The sequence below is a fragment of the Pseudophryne corroboree genome, chromosome 6 (genome assembly GCF_028390025.1).
Source record: "Pseudophryne corroboree isolate aPseCor3 chromosome 6, aPseCor3.hap2, whole genome shotgun sequence".
NCBI lineage: Eukaryota > Metazoa > Chordata > Amphibia > Anura > Myobatrachidae > Pseudophryne > Pseudophryne corroboree.
The window spans coordinates 833,151,091-833,167,786 of record NC_086449.1 but is presented as its reverse complement, the minus strand read 5'-3'; the positions used below and the strand labels follow the sequence as shown (position 1 = coordinate 833,167,786).

Here is a 16,696-nt window from a genome sequence, read left to right as displayed (position 1 = left end):
AGGCCAAGCGACTCAACTATGCAGGAAAACATAGGAACTGGGGTGCAGGAAAATGGCGCCAGGGGCTCTGGACTGAGGAGTCTCAATGTGAAATATCTGGCTGTAACAGAAGGCGGTGCGTTGGCAGAAGGGCTGGAGAGCGGTACAATAATGAGAGACTGCAGGTAACAGTGACGCATGGTGGAGGTTCCTTGCAGGATTGGGGCTGCATTTCAGCAAATGGATTTGGGGATTTGGTCACGATTAATGGCGTACTCATTATTGAGAAATACAGGCAGATACTTATCAATCATGCAATATCATCAGGGAGACGTCTGATTGGCTCCAAAATTATTCTGCAGCAGGACAACGAGCCGAAATATACAGCCAATGTCATTAAGAACTATCTTCAGCGTAAAGAAGAACAAGGAGTATATGGTCCTCACAGAGCCCTGATCTCAACATCATGAGGTCTGCCTGGGGTTACATGAAGAGACAGAGGGATATGAGCAAGCTACATCCACGGAGGATCTGTGGTTAGTTCCCCAAGATGTTTGGAACAACCTCCCTGCCGAGTTCCTTCAAAAACTGTGTGCAAGTGTACCTAGAAGAACTGACGCTGTTTTGAAGGCAAAGGACGGTCACACCAAATATTGATTTGATTTAGATTTCTCTTCTGTTCCTTCACTTTGCATTTTGTTAATTGTTAAAAATAAAGTATTAACACTTCTATTTTTGAAGCAATATTATTTTGCAGCATTATTTCCACACCTGCATAAAACGTTTGCATAGTATTGTATATATCCTTATTGCACACATAGAATGTATATATCCCTATAGCACATAGTGAATGTATTTATGCCGATAGCACACACAGTATGTATATATCCCTATAGTACACACAGTATGTATGTATCCTTATAGAACACAGTAATTAAATATCCGTACAGCACACATGGTATGTACCATCTCCATATAAGACACCGTATGTATATATTGCTATAGCACACAATGGTAGGTATATATCACTAAAGAACACATTGTATGTATATATATCTATAGCACACATGGTATGTATATATCACTATATAACACATGGCATGTATGAATCCCTATAGCACAAAAAATATGTATATATCCCTATATCACACACAATAAATGTATCCCTATAGCACACATGGAATGTAAATATCCTTAGAGCACACAAAAATTAATATATCCCTATTTAAAACACGGTATGTATATATCCCAATATAAAACACAGTATTTATATATCTGTATAGCACACACATGTATACTGTATATCCATATAGCGCACACAGTATGTATATATCCCTATAGCACAGAGTATGTATATATCCCTATAGTACACACAGTATGTATATATCCCTATAGAACACATGATATGTATATATCCCTATATAACACACGGTATGTATAGATCTCTATAGCACACTGTATGTATATATCCCTAAAGCACACACCAAGTAAACATCATTATAGCACACACAGTACGTATATATCCCTATAGCACACACAATATATATGTATCCCTATAGCACACACAGTATATCTATATCCCTATAGCACACTGAATGTACATATCCTTTTGAACACAAATATGTATATATCCCTATAGCATACACAGTATGTGTATATCCCTATAGCACACACAGTATGTATATATCCCTATAACACATTGTATGTATATATCCCTATAGCACACTGTATGTATAAATCCCTATAGAACACAAATATGTATGTATGTGTGTATATATATATATATATATATATATCTATCCCTATAGCATACACAGTATGTTTATATCCCTATAATACACACACAGTATGTATATATCCCTATAGCATACACACAATAAGTATATATCCCTATAGCACACTGTATGTACATATCCCTATAGAACACACAGTAGGTATGTATATATCCCTATAGCACACTGTATGTATGTATGCATATATCTATATCTATATATATCTATCCCTATAGCACACACAGTATGTATATATCCCTATAACACACACAGTATGTATATATCCCTATAACACACACAGTATGTATATATCCCTATAACACACACAGGGGGAAATTTACTAAGCTCCCGATTTTGACCGAGATGCCGTTTTTTCATCAAAGTGTCATCTCGGTAATTTACTAAACACTAATCACGGCAGAGATGAGGGCATTCGTAATTTTTTGCAAGTCCAAGTAAAAAATTACGAATGAATACACCATCGGTCAAAACGCGGCTGTTTAAGTATGAATCTCGGTCATTTACTAAGAAGTGCAAAGCAAAAAACAAACAAACACTGCCGTGAAAAATTACAACTCGTAAAAAAGTGCTAAAAAAAAACAGACCTTTTTTTTTTATTCGTGATTGGATAGGCATGCACGGATCCATGAGATCCGTGCATGTATATCAGTGGGAAGGGGTGGGAAAGTGCTTATTTTTTCAAAAAAAATTGCGTGGGGTCCCCCCTCCTAAGCATAACCAGCCTCGGGCTCTTTGAGCCGATCCTGGTTGCAGAAATATGGGGGAAAAAATGACAGGGGTTCCCCCATATTTAAGCAACCAGCATCGGGCTCTGCGCCTGGTCCTGGTCCCAAAAATACGGGGGACAAAAAGAGTAGGGGTCCCCCGTATTTTTAAAACCAGCACCGGGCTCCACTAGCTGGACAGATAATGCCACAGCCGGGGGTCACTTTTATATAGTGCCCTGCGGCCGTGGCATCAAAAATCCAACTAGTCACTCCTGGCCGGGGTACCCTGGGGGAGTGGGGACCCCTTCAATCAAGGGGTCCCCCCCCCCCAGCCACCCAAGGGCCAGGGGTGAAGCCCGAGGCTGCCCCCCCCCCCATCCAATGGGCTGCGGATGGGGAGGCTGATAGCCTTTGTTGTAAAAGAAAAGATATTGTTTTTAGTAGCAGTACTACAAGGCCCAGCAAGCCTCCCCCGCATGCTGGTACTTGGAGAACCACAAGTACCAGCATGCGACGGAAAAACGGGCCCGCTGGTACCTGTAGTACTACTACTAAAAAAATACCCAAAAAAAGACAAGACACACACACCGTGAAAGTATAATTTTATTACATACATACACACATACATACATACTTACCTTAAGTTCCCACGCAGGTCGGTCCTCTTCTCCAGTAGAATCCAAGGGGTACCTGTTGAAGAAATTATACTCACGAGATCCAGGGGTCCAGGCTCCTCGGGAAATCCAGGGGTAATCCACGTACTTGCATAAAATAAGAAAACGGAAAGCCGAGCCACGAACTGAAAGGGGCCCCATGTTTTCACATGGGACTCCTTTCCACGAATGCCAGAAACCCACTCTGACTGATGTCTAAGTGGGTTTCTTCAGCCAATCAGGGAGTGCCACGTTGTAGCACTCTCCAGATCGGCTGTGTGCTCCTGTACTGAGTGACAGGCGGCACACGGCAGTGTTACAATGTAGCGCCTATGCGCTCCATTGTAACCAATGCTGGGAACTTTCTGCTCAGCGGTGACGTCACTTTAGGTCAACCGCAGGGCAGAAAGTTCCCATCATTGGTTACAATGGAGCGCATAGGCGCTACATTGTAACACTGCCGTGTGCCACCTGTCACTCAGTACAGGAGCACACAGCCGATCAGGAGAGTGCTACAACGTGGCACTCCCTGATTGGCTGAAGAAACCCACTTAGACATCAGTCAGAGTGGGTTTCTGGCATTCGTGGAAAGGAGTCCCATGTGAAAACATGGGGCCCCTTTCAGTTCGTGGCTCGGCTTTCCGTTTTCTTATTTTATGCAAGTACGTGGATTACCCCTGGATTTCCCGAGGAGCCTGGACCCCTGGATCTCGTGAGTATAATTTCTTCAACAGGTACCCCTTGGATTCTACTGGAGAAGAGGACCGACCTGCGTGGGAACTTAAGGTAAGTATGTATGTATGTATGTGTGTATGTATGTAATAAAATTATACTTTCACGGTGTGTGTGTCTTGTCTTTTTTTGGGTATTTTTTTAGTAGTAGTACTACAGGTACCAGCGGGCCCGTTTTTCCGTCGCATGCTGGTACTTGTGGTTCTCCAAGTACCAGCATGCGGGGGAGGCTTGCTGGGCCTTGTAGTACTGCTACTAAAAACAATATCTTTTCTTTTACAACAAAGGCTATCAGCCTCCCCATCCGCAGCCCATTGGATGGGGGGGGACAGCCTCGGGCTTCACCCCTGGCCCTTGGGTGGCTGGGGGGGGGGGACCCCTTGATTGAAGGGGTCCCCACTCCCCCAGGGTACCCCGGCCAGGGGTGACTAGTTGGATTTTTGATGCCACGGCCGCAGGGCACTATATAAAAGTGACCCCCGGCTGTGGCATTATCTGTCCAGCTAGTGGAGCCCGGTGCTGGTTTTAAAAATACGGGGGACCCCTACTCTTTTTGTCCCCCGTATTTTTGGGACCAGGACCAGGCGCAGAGCCCGATGCTGGTTGCTTAAATATGGGGGAACCCCTGTCATTTTTTTCCACATATTTTTGCAACCAGGATCGGCTCAAAGAGCCCGAGGCTGGTTATGCTTAGGAGGGGGGACCCCACGCATTTTTTTTTATTATTTTACAGTGTTTAATTAAAAAAATAAAAATAAATAAACCCCAGCACGGATCACACAGATCCGGCCGAGATTGATTGTAAAAAAAGTCGGCAGTGTTTTGCTAATCACTGCCGTAAAAATAGAAAAAAAACCACGAATGACATCGACATCGGAACAAAAGAAAAACCCGAATACGACAGCTTAGTAAATTAGTCGGAATCAATTCAAAAAGTTGCAGTTTTACACTTTCGATGTCATTCGTGATTGAACTTTGACCTGAATCTGGATAATACGAATCTTAGTAAATTTACCCCACAGTATGTATATATCCCTATAACACACACAGTATGTATATATCCCTATAACACACACAGTATGTATATATCCCTATAGTACACACAGTATGTTTATATCCCTATAGTACACACAGTATGTATATATCCCTATAACACACAAAGTATGTATATATCCCTATAGTACACACAGTATGTATATATCCCTATAACACACACAGATTATGTATATATCTCTATAGAACACAAATATCTATCTATCTATCTATCTATCTATCTATCTATCTATCTATCTATCTATCTATCTATCTATCTATCTATCTATCTATCTATAACACACACAGTATGTATATCTCCCTAAAGCACACACCATGTATATATCCGTACAGCACACACATTATGTATATATCCCTACAGCACACAGCATGAATATATCCCTATAGCACACACAGTATGTATATATCATTCATTATAGCACTTAGGGGGTCATTCCGAGTTGTTCGCTCGTTATTTTTTTTTCGCAACGGAGCGATTAGTCACGAATCCGCATGCGCAATGTCCGCAGTGCGACTGCGCCAAGTAAATTTGCTATGCAGTTAGGTATTTTACTCACGGTTTTTTCTTCGTTCTGGTGATCGTAATGTGATTGACAGGAAGTGGGTGTTTCTGGGCGGAAACTTGCCGTTTTATGGGTGTGTGCGAAAAAACGCTACCGTTTCTGGGAAAAACATGGGAGTGGCTGAAGAAACGGAGGAGTGTCTGGGCGAACGCTGGGTGTGTTTGTGACGTCAAACCAGGAACGACAAGCACTGAACTGATCGCAGATGCCGTGTAAGTTTGAAGCTACTCAGAAACTGCTAAGAGGTGTGTAATCGCAATTTTGAGAATCTTTCGTTCGCAATTTTACTATGCTAAGATTCACTCCCAGTAGGCGGTGGCTTAGCGTGTGCAAAGCTGCTAAAAGCAGCTTGCGAGCGAACAACTCGGAATGACCCCCTTAGTGTATGTATATATCCCTATAGCACGGACACTATGTATATATCCCTATAGCACACACAGTATGTATGTATGTATGTATGTATGTATGTATGTATGTATCTATCTATCTATCTATCTATCTATCTATCTATCTATCTATCTATCTATCTATCCCTATAGTACACACAGCATGTATATATCCCCATAGCATACACAGTATGTATGTGTATATATATATATATATATATATATATATATATACACATACACCAATAGCACACACGGTATATAGATCCCTATATATGTATCCCTATAGTACACACAGTATTATATATATATATATATATATCTATATATATATCTATCTGTATAGCACACACATTATGTATATATCCCTATAGCACAGAGTATGTATATATCCCTATAGTACACACAGTATGTATATATCCCTATAGAACACATTTTATGTATATATTCCTATATAACACACAGTATATATAGATCTCTATAGCACAGATGTTACGTATGTATCCCTATAGCACACTGTATATATGTATACCTATAGCACACTCCAAATATATATCATTATAGCACATACAGTATGTATATATCCCTATAGCACACACAGTATATATATATATATATATATATATATATATATATATATATATATCCCTATAGCACACTGACTGTACATATCCTTTTGAAAACAAATATGTATATATCCCTATAGCATACACAGTATGTATATATCCCTATAGCACACACAGTATGTATATATCCCTATAACACATGGGGGTATATTTACTAAGCTCCGATTTTGACCGTTTTGGTGTTTTTTCTTCAAAGTGTCATCTCGGGAATTTACTAAGCACAAATCTCGGCAGTGATGAGGGCATTCGTGTTTTTTTTGTAGTCCAAGAAAAAAAAATACGAATGAATACACCATCGGTCAAATATGCCTGTTATTTGATAGAACTCGGTAATTTACTAAAATTTGTATTTCACAAACACTGCCGGCAATAGCCAAACACTGCCGTGAATAAATACAAATCGTAAAAAAAAGCTGTTTTAAAACAGACCTGCTTTTTTTTACCGTGTTCTGATAGGCATGCACGGATCCGTGAGAACCGTGCATGTTTATCAGTGGGAAGGGGATGGGAAAGTGTTAATTTAAAAAAAAAATTGCGTGTTGTCCCCCCTCCTAAGGAAAACCAGCCTCGGGCTCCTTGAGCCGGTCCTGGTTGCAAAAATATGGGGGGAAAAATGATAGAGGTTCCCCCATATTTAAACAACCAGCACCGGGCTCTGCGCCTGGTCCTGGTTCCAAAAATACGGGGGACAAAAAGCGTAGGGGTCCCCCGTATTTTTGAAACCAGCACCGGGTTCCACTAGCCAGGTACATAATGCCACAGCCGGGGGACACTTTTATACTGGTCCCTGCGGCCCTGGCATTACATAACCAACTAGTCACTCCTGGCCGGGGTACCCTGGAGGAGTGGGAACCCCTTAAATCAAGGCCCCCCCCCCCCCCCCTCCAGCCACCCAAGGGCCAGGGGTGAAGCTCGAGGCTGTCCCGCCCCATCCAAGGGCGGCGGATGGGGGGCTGATAGCCTTTTGAAAAAAATGTGAATATTGTTTTTAGTAGCAGTACTACATGTCCCAGCAAGCCTCACCCGGAGAACCACAAGTACCAGCATGCGGTGGAAAACCGGGCCCGCTGGTACCTGTAGTACTACTACTAAAAAAAATACCCCCCAAAAAGCAGGACACACACACCGTGACAGTATAAGTTTATTACATACATGCACACCTCCAAACATACATACTTACCTATGTTCCCACGAGGCTCGGTCCTCTTCTCCATGTAGAATCCTCGGGGTACCTGTGAAAAAAATTATACTCACATAATCCAGTGTAGAATCAGACCTTTGTATAATCCACGTACTTGGCAAAACAAAAAAACGGAAACCCGACCACGCACTGAAAGGGGCCCCATGTTTACACATGGGACCCCTTTCCCCGACTGCCAGGACCCCCCCTGACTCCTGTCAAAGAGGGTCCCTTCAGCCAATCAGGGAGCACCACGTCGTGGCACTCTCCTGATTGGCTGTGTGCTCCTGTAGTGTCTGTCAGGCAGCACACGGCAGTGATACAATGTAGTGTCTATGCGCTCCATTGTATCCAACTTTGCGGTCAGCGGTGAGGTTACTTTCGGTCAACTGCTGACCGGCAGCTTAATGAATCTCACTCCAAATCGGTACATATACCCCATTGTATGTATATATCCCTATAGCACACACAGTATGTATATATCCCCATAGCACACACAGTATGTATATATCCCTATAGAACACAAATATGTATGTATGTATGTACGTACGTACGTACGTACGTACGTACGTACGTACGTACATACATATATATATATATATATATATTATCCCTATAGAACACACAGTATGTATATATCCCTATAGTACACTGTATGTATGTATATATCCCTATAGAACACAAATATGTATATATATATATATATATATAATAAGATTTTACTTACCGATAAATCTATTTCTCGGAGTCCGTAGTGGATGCTGGGGTTCCTGAAAGGACCATGGGGAATAGCGGCTCCGCAGGAGACAGGGCACAAAAAGTAAAGCTTTTTCCGATCAGGTGGTGTGCACTGGCTCCTCCCCCTATGACCCTCCTCCAGACTCCAGTTAGGTACTGTGCCCGGACGAGCGTACACAATAAGGGAGGATTTTGAATCCCGGGTAAGACTCATACCAGCCACACCAATCACACCGTACAACTTGTGATCTAAACCCAGTTAACAGTATGATAACAGCGGAGCCTCTGAAAGATGGCTTCCTACAACAATAACCCGAATAAGTTAACAATAACTATGTACAATTTATGCAGATAATCCGCACTTGGGATGGGCGCCCAGCATCCACTACGGACTCCGAGAAATAGATTTATCGGTAAGTAAAATCTTATTTTCTCTATCGTCCTAGTGGATGCTGGGGTTCCTGAAAGGACCATGGGGATTATACCAAAGCTCCCAAACGGGCGGGAGAGTGCGGATGACTCTGCAGCACCGAATGAGAGAACTCCAGGTCCTCCTTAGCCAGAGTATCAAATTTGTAAAATTTTACAAACGTGTTCTCCCCTGACCAAGTAGCTGCTCGGCAAAGTTGTAATGCCGAGACCCCTCGGGCAGCCGCCCAAGATGAGCCCACCTTCCTTGTGGAGTGGGCCTTTACAGATTTAGGCTGTGGCAGGCCTGCCACAGAATGTGCCAGTTGGATTGTGCTACAGATCCAACGAGCAATCGTCTGCTTAGACGCAGGAGCACCCATCTTGTTGGGTGCATACAATATAAACAACGAGTCAGATTTTCTGACTCCAGCTGTTCTTGCAATATATATTTTTAATGCTCTGACAACGTCCAGTAACTTGGAGTCCTCCAAGTCACTTGTAGCCGCAGGCACTACAATAGGCTGGTTCAGATGAAATGCTGACACCACCTTAGGGAGAAAATGCGGACGAGTCCGCAGTTCTGCCCTGTCCGAATGGAAAATCAGATATGGGCTTTTGTAAGATAAAGCTGCCAATTCTGACACTCTCCTGGCAGAAGCCAGGGCTAGAAGCATGGTCACTTTCCAAGTGAGATATTTCAAATCCACCTTATTTAGTGGTTCAAACCAATGAGATTTTAGAAAATCCAAAACTACATTGAGATCCCACGGTGCCACTGGAGGCACCACAGGAGGCTGTATATGCAGCACTCCCTTAACAAAGGTCTGGACTTCAGGGACTGAAGCCAATTCTTTTTGGAAGAAAATCGACAGGGCCGAAATTTGAACCTTAATAGATCCCAATTTGAGACCCATAGACAATCCTGATTGCAGGAAATGTAGGAATCGACCCAGTTGAAATTCCTCCGTCGGAGCACTCCGATCTTCGCACCACGCAACATATTTTCGCCAAATTCGGTGATAATGTTGCACGGTTACTTCTTTCCTTGCTTTAATCAAAGTAGGAATGACTTCTTCCGGCATGCCTTTTTCCATTAGGATCCGGCGTTCAACCGCCATGCCGTCAAACGCAGCCGCGGTAAGTCTTGAAACAGACAGGGACCCTGCTGAAGCAAGTCCCTCCTTAGAGGTAGAGGCCACGGATCTTCCGTGATCATCTCTTGAAGTTCCGGGTACCAAGTCCTTCTTGGCCAATCCGGAACCACTAGTATCGTTCTTACGCCTCTTTGCCGTATAATTCTCAATACTTTTGGTATGAGAGGCAGAGGAGGAAACACATACACCGACTGGTACACTCAAGGCGTTACCAGCGCGTCCACAGCTATTGCCTGCGGATCTCTTGACCTGGCGCAATACCTGTCCAGTTTTTTGTTGAGGCGAGACGCCATCATGTCCACCATTGGTCTTTCCCAACGGGTTACCAGCATGTGGAAGACTTCTGGATGAAGTCCCCACTCTCCCGGGTGAAGATCGTGTCTGCTGAGGAAGTCTGCTTCCCAGTTGTCCACTCCCGGGATGAACACTGCTGACAGCGCTATCACATGATTCTCTGCCCAGCGAAGAATCCTTGCAGCTTCTGCCATTGCACTCCTGCTTCTTGTGCCGCCCTGTCTGTTCACATGGGCGACTGCCGTGATGTTGTCCGACTGGATCAACACCGGTTTTCCCTGAAGCAGAGGTTCTGCCTGGCTTAGAGCATTGTATATTGCTCTTAGTTCCAGAATGTTTATGTGAAGAGACGTTTCCAGGCTCGTCCATACTCCCTGGAAGTTTCTTCCTTGTGTGACTGCTCCCCAGCCTCTCAGGCTGGCGTCCGTGGTCACCAGGATCCAATCCTGTATGCCGAATCTGCGGCCCTCCAATAGATGAGGACTCTGCAACCACCACAGAAGAGACACCCTTGTCCTTGGAGACAGGGTTATCCGTAGGTGCATCTGAAGATGCGACCCTGACCATTTGTCCAACAGATCCCTTTGGAAAATTCTTGCGTGGAATCTGCCGAATGGAATTGCTTCGTAAGAAGCCACCATTTTTCCCAGGACTCTTGTGCATTGATGTACAGACACTTTTCCTGGTTTTAGGAGGTTCCTGACAAGCTCGGATAACTCCTTGGCTTTTTCCTCCGGGAGAAAAACCTTTTTCTGAACCGTGTCCAGAATCATCCCTAGGAACAGCAGACGAGTTGTCGGCATTAACTGGGATTTTGGAATATTCAGAATCCACCCGTGCTGTTTTAGCACTTCTTGAGACAGTGCTAATCCCATCTCTAGCTGTTCTCTGGACCTCGCCCTTATTAGGAGATCGTCCAAGTATGGGATAATTAATACGCCTTTTCTTCGAAGAAGAATCATCATCTCGGCCATTACCTTTGTAAAGATCCGAGGTGCCGTGGACAATCCGAACGGCAGCGTCTGAAACTGATAGTGACAGTTTTGTACAACGAACCTGAGGTACCCCTGGTGTGAGGGGTAAATTGGAACGTGGAGATACGCATCCTTGATGTCCAAGGATACCATAAAGTCCCCCTCTTCCAGGTTCGCTATCACTGCTCTGAGTGACTCCATTTTGAACTTGAACTTCTTTATGTACAGGTTCAAGGACTTCAGATTTAGAATAGGCCTTACCGAGCCATCCGGCTTCGGTACCACAAAAAGAGTGGAATAATACCCCTTCCCTTGTTGTAGAAGAGGTACCTTGACTATCACCTGCTGAGAGTACAGCTTGTGAATGGCTTCCAAAACCGTCTCCCTTTCGGAGGGGGACGTTGGTAAAGCAGACTTCAGGAAACGGCGAGGTGGATCCGTCTCTAATTCCAACCTGTACCCTTGAGATATTATCTGCAGGATCCAGGGATCTACCTGCGAGTGAGCCCACTGCGCGCTGTAATTTTTGAGACGACCGCCCACCTTCCCCGAGTCCGCTTGAGAAGCCCCAGCATCATGCTGAGGCTTTTGTAGAAGCCGGGGAGGGCTTCTGTTCCTGGGAAGGAGTTGCGTGTTGCTGTCTCTTCCCTCGACCTTTGCCTCGTGGCAGATATGAATAGCCCTTTGCTCTCTTATTTTTAAAGGAACGAAAGGGCTGCGGTTGAAAAGTCGGTGCCTTTTTCTGTGGGGGAGTGACTTGAGGTAGAAAGGTGGATTTCCCGGCTGTAGCCGTGGCCACCAAATCTGATAGACCGACTCCAAATAACTCCTCCCCTTTATACGGCAAAACTTCCATATGCCGTTTTGAATCCGCATCGCCTGTCCACTGTCGCGTCCATAAAGCTCTTCTGGCCGAAATGGACATAGCACTTACCCGTGATGCCAGTGTGCAGACATCCCTCTGTGCATCACGCATATAAAGAAATGCATCCTTTATTTGTTCTAACGACAGTAAAATATTGTCCCTGTCCAGGGTATCAATATTTTCAATCAGGGACTCTGACCAAACTACCCCAGCACTGCCCATCCAGGCAGTCGCTACAGCTGGTCGTAGTATAACACCTGCATGTGTGTATATACTTTTTTGGATATTTTCCATCCTCCTATCTGATGGATCTTTAAGTGCGGCCGTCTCAGGAGAGGGTAACGCCACTTGTTTAGATAAGCGTGTTAGCGCCTTGTCCACCCTAGGAGGTGTTTCCCAGCGCTCCCTAACCTCTGGTGGGAAAGGGTATAATGCCAATAATTTCTTTGAAATTATCAGCTTTTTATCAGGGGCAACCCACGCTTCATTACACACGTCATTTAATTCTTCTGATTCAGGAAAAACTATAGGTAGTTTTTTCATACCCCACATAATACCCTGTTTAGTGGTACCTGTAGTATCAGCTAAATGTAACGCCTCCTTCATTGCCAAAATCATATAACGTGTGGCCCTACTGGAAAATACGGTTGATTCGTCACCGTCACCACTGGAGTCATCGCCTGTGTCTGGGTCTGTGTCGACCGACTGAGGCAAAGGGCGTTTCACAGCCCCTGACGGTGTTTGAGTCGCCTGGACAGGCACTAATTGATTGTCCGGCCGCCTCATGTCGTCAAACGACTGCTTTAGCGTGTTGACACTATCCCGTAGTTCCATAAATAAAGGCATCCATTCCGGTGTCGACTCCCTAGGGGGTGACATCCTCATATTTGGCAATTGCTCCGCCTCCACACCAATATCGTCCTCATACATGTCGACACACACGTACCGACACACAGCAGACACACAGGGAATGCTCCTAACGAAGACAGGACCCACTAGCCCTTTGGGGAGACAGAGGGAGAGTTTGCCAGCACACACCAAAAGCGCTATATATATATCAGGGATAGCCTTATAATAAGTGCTCCCTTATAGCTGCTTTGTTATATCAAATTTTCGCCATAAATGTGCCCCCCCCTCTCTGTTTTACCCTGTTTCTGTAGTGCAGTGCAGGGGAGAGACTTGGGAGCCGTCCTGACCAGCGGAGCTGTGAGAGGAAATGGCGCCGTGTGCTGAGGAGATAGGCCCCGCCCCTTTTCTGGCGGGCTCGTCTCCCGCTATCTAGAAAAATTAGGCAGGGGTTAAATATCTCCATATAGCCTCTAGGGCTATATGTGAGGTATTTTTAGCCTTTATAGGTAATCATTTTGCCTCCCAGGGCGCCCCCCTCCCAGCGCCCTGCACCCTCAGTGACTGCCGTGTGAAGTGTGCTGAGAGGAAAATGGCGCACAGCTGCAGTGCTGTGCGCTACCTTTTGAAGACTGCAGGAGTCTTCAGCCGCCGATTCTGGACCTCTTCTGTCTTCAGCATCTGCAAGGGGGCCGGCGGCGTGGCTCCGGTGACCATCCAGGCTGTACCCGTGATCGTCCCTCTGGAGCTTGATGTCCAGTAGCCAAGAAGCCAATCCATCCTGCACGCAGGTGAGTTGACTCCTTCTCCCCTCAGTCCCTCGCTGCAGTGATCCTGTTGCCAGCAGGAATCACTGTAAAATAAAAAACCTAGCTAAACTTTTTCTAAGCAGCTCTTTAGGAGAGCCACCTAGATTGCACCCTTCTCGGCCGGGCACAAAAATCTAACTGGAGTCTGGAGGAGGGTCATAGGGGGAGGAGCCAGTGCACACCACCTGATCGGAAAAAGCTTTACTTTTTGTGCCCTGTCTCCTGCGGAGCCGCTATTCCCCATGGTCCTTTCAGGAACCCCAGCATCCACTAGGACGATAGAGAAATATCCCTATAGCATACACCGTATGTATATATCCCTATAACACACACAGTATATGTATATCCCTATAGCACACACAGTATGTATATATCCCCATAACACACACAGTATGTATATATCCCTATAGCACACACAGTATGTATATATCCCTATAACACACACAGTATGTATATATCCCTATAGCACACACAGTATGTATATATCCCTATAGCACACACAGTATGTATATATCCCTAAAGCACACACAGTATGTATATATCCCTATAGCACACACACAGTATGTATATACCCCTAAAGCACACAGTATGTATATATCCCTAAAGCACACTGTATGTACATAGCCCTATAGAACACAAATATGTATATATCCCTATAACACACACAGTATGTATATATCCCTATAGCACACACCATGCATATATGTCATTATAGCACACACCATGTATATATCATTATAGCACACACGTTATGTATATATCCATACAGCACACAAAGAATGTATATATCCCTATAGCACACACCACGTATATATCATTATAGCACACACGGTATGTATATATCCCTATAGCACACAGTATGTATATATCCCTATAGCACACAGTATGTATATATCCCTATAGCACACTGTATGTATATATCCCTATTCACACTGTATGTATATATCCCTATAACACACATTATGTATATATCCCTATAGCACACACCATGTATATATCCCTATAGCACACACCACGTATATATCACTACTGCACACACCATGTATATATTATTATAGCACACACGGTATGTATATATCCCTATAGCACACATGGTATGCATATATCCCTATAGCACACACCATGTATATATCCCTATAGCACACTGTATGTATATATCCCTATAGCACACACCATGTATAGATCCCTATAGCACACAGCATATATCTATCTATCTATCTATCTATCTATCTATCTATCTATCTATCTATCTATCCCTATAGCACACTGTATGTATATATCCCTATAGCACACACAGTATGTAGTATGTATATATCCCTATATCACACAGTATGTATATATACCTATAGCACACATGGTATGCATATATCCATATAGCACACACAGTATGTATATATCCCTGTAGCACACTGTATGAATATATCCCTATAGCACACTGTATGAATATATCCCTATAGCACATACTGTATGTATATATCCCTGTAACACATACTGTATGTATATATCCCTATAGCGCACACCATGTATATATCCCTATAGCACACAGTATGTATATATCCCTATAGCACACAATGTATGAATATATCCCTAAAGCACACACAGTATGTATAAACCCCTATAGCACACTGTATGTATATATCCCTATAACACTTACCATGTATATTTCCCTATAGCACACACCATGTATATATCCCTATAGCACACTGTATGTATGTATATATATATATATATATATATATATATATCTATCCCTATAGCACACATAGTATGTATATATCCCTATAGAACACATGGTATGTATATATCCCTATAGCACACTGTATGCATATATCCCTATAGAACCCATGGTATGTATATATCCCTATAGCACACAGTATGTTTATATCCCTATAGCACACATGGTATGTATATATCCCTATAGCACACTGTATGTATATATCCCTATAGCACACTGTATGCATATATCCCTATAGAACCCATGGTATGTATATATCCCTATAGCACACTGTATGTATATATCCCTATAGCACACTGTATGTATATATCCCTATAGCACACGCCATGTATATATCCCTATAGCAAACTGTATGTATATATCCCTATAGCACACTGTATGAATATATCCCTATAGCACACGGTATGTATATATCCCTATAGCACACGGTATGTATATATCCCTATAGCACACTGTATGTATATATCCCTATAGCACACATAATATTACTATTACTAACAGGGGCAGTAACCGCAGCACATGCAGAAATCTCCATACATGACGCCACGTGGATCATGTGAGATGTAAATCAAAAATTAGTCCACAGTAATAAATATATTGGCATAGTATATACATTATATAAGATCTACACTTTGAGGATGTGCTGTACATTAAAGTATATAGGGCCTAATTCAGACCTGATCGCAGCAGCAAATTTGTTAGCAGTTGGGCAAAACCATGATGGTCATTCCGAGTTGATCGCTCACTGACGATTTTTGCAGTGCAGCGATCAAGTGAAAAAAACTGCAAAAATGCGCATGCGCATGGTACGCAGCACTCATGCGCTAAGTACTTTCACACAAAACTTTGTAGATTTACACAAGCTCGAGCGATGAAAAAACGTCGCTTGAGCTTGTGTAAATCTACAAAGTTTTGTGTGAAAGTACTTAGCGCATGCGCGCTGCGCACCATGCGTATTTTTGCAGTTTTTTTTTCAATTGATCGCTGCACTGCGAAAATCGGCAGCAAGCAATCAACTCGGAATCGTGATCGTAGTGTGATTGACAGGAAGTGGGTGGAAACTGAGCGTTTTCAGGGAGTGTGCTAAAAAACGCAGGCGTGCCATAAAAAAACGCAGGAGTGGCTGGAGAAACGGGGGAGTGGCTGGCCGAATGAACGCAGGGCGTGTTTGTGACGTCAAACCAGGAACTAAACGGAC

The 16,696-nt window shown here is 43.7% G+C and overlaps 1 protein-coding gene across 12 annotated transcripts in view; it reads right to left on the bottom strand.

Moving 5' to 3' along the window:
* The window catches only part of SOX5 (SRY-box transcription factor 5), a 496,029-nt gene that overhangs the window by 88,911 nt on the left and 390,422 nt on the right, over positions 1-16,696 (bottom strand). The gene's annotated exons all lie outside the window — the stretch shown is intronic.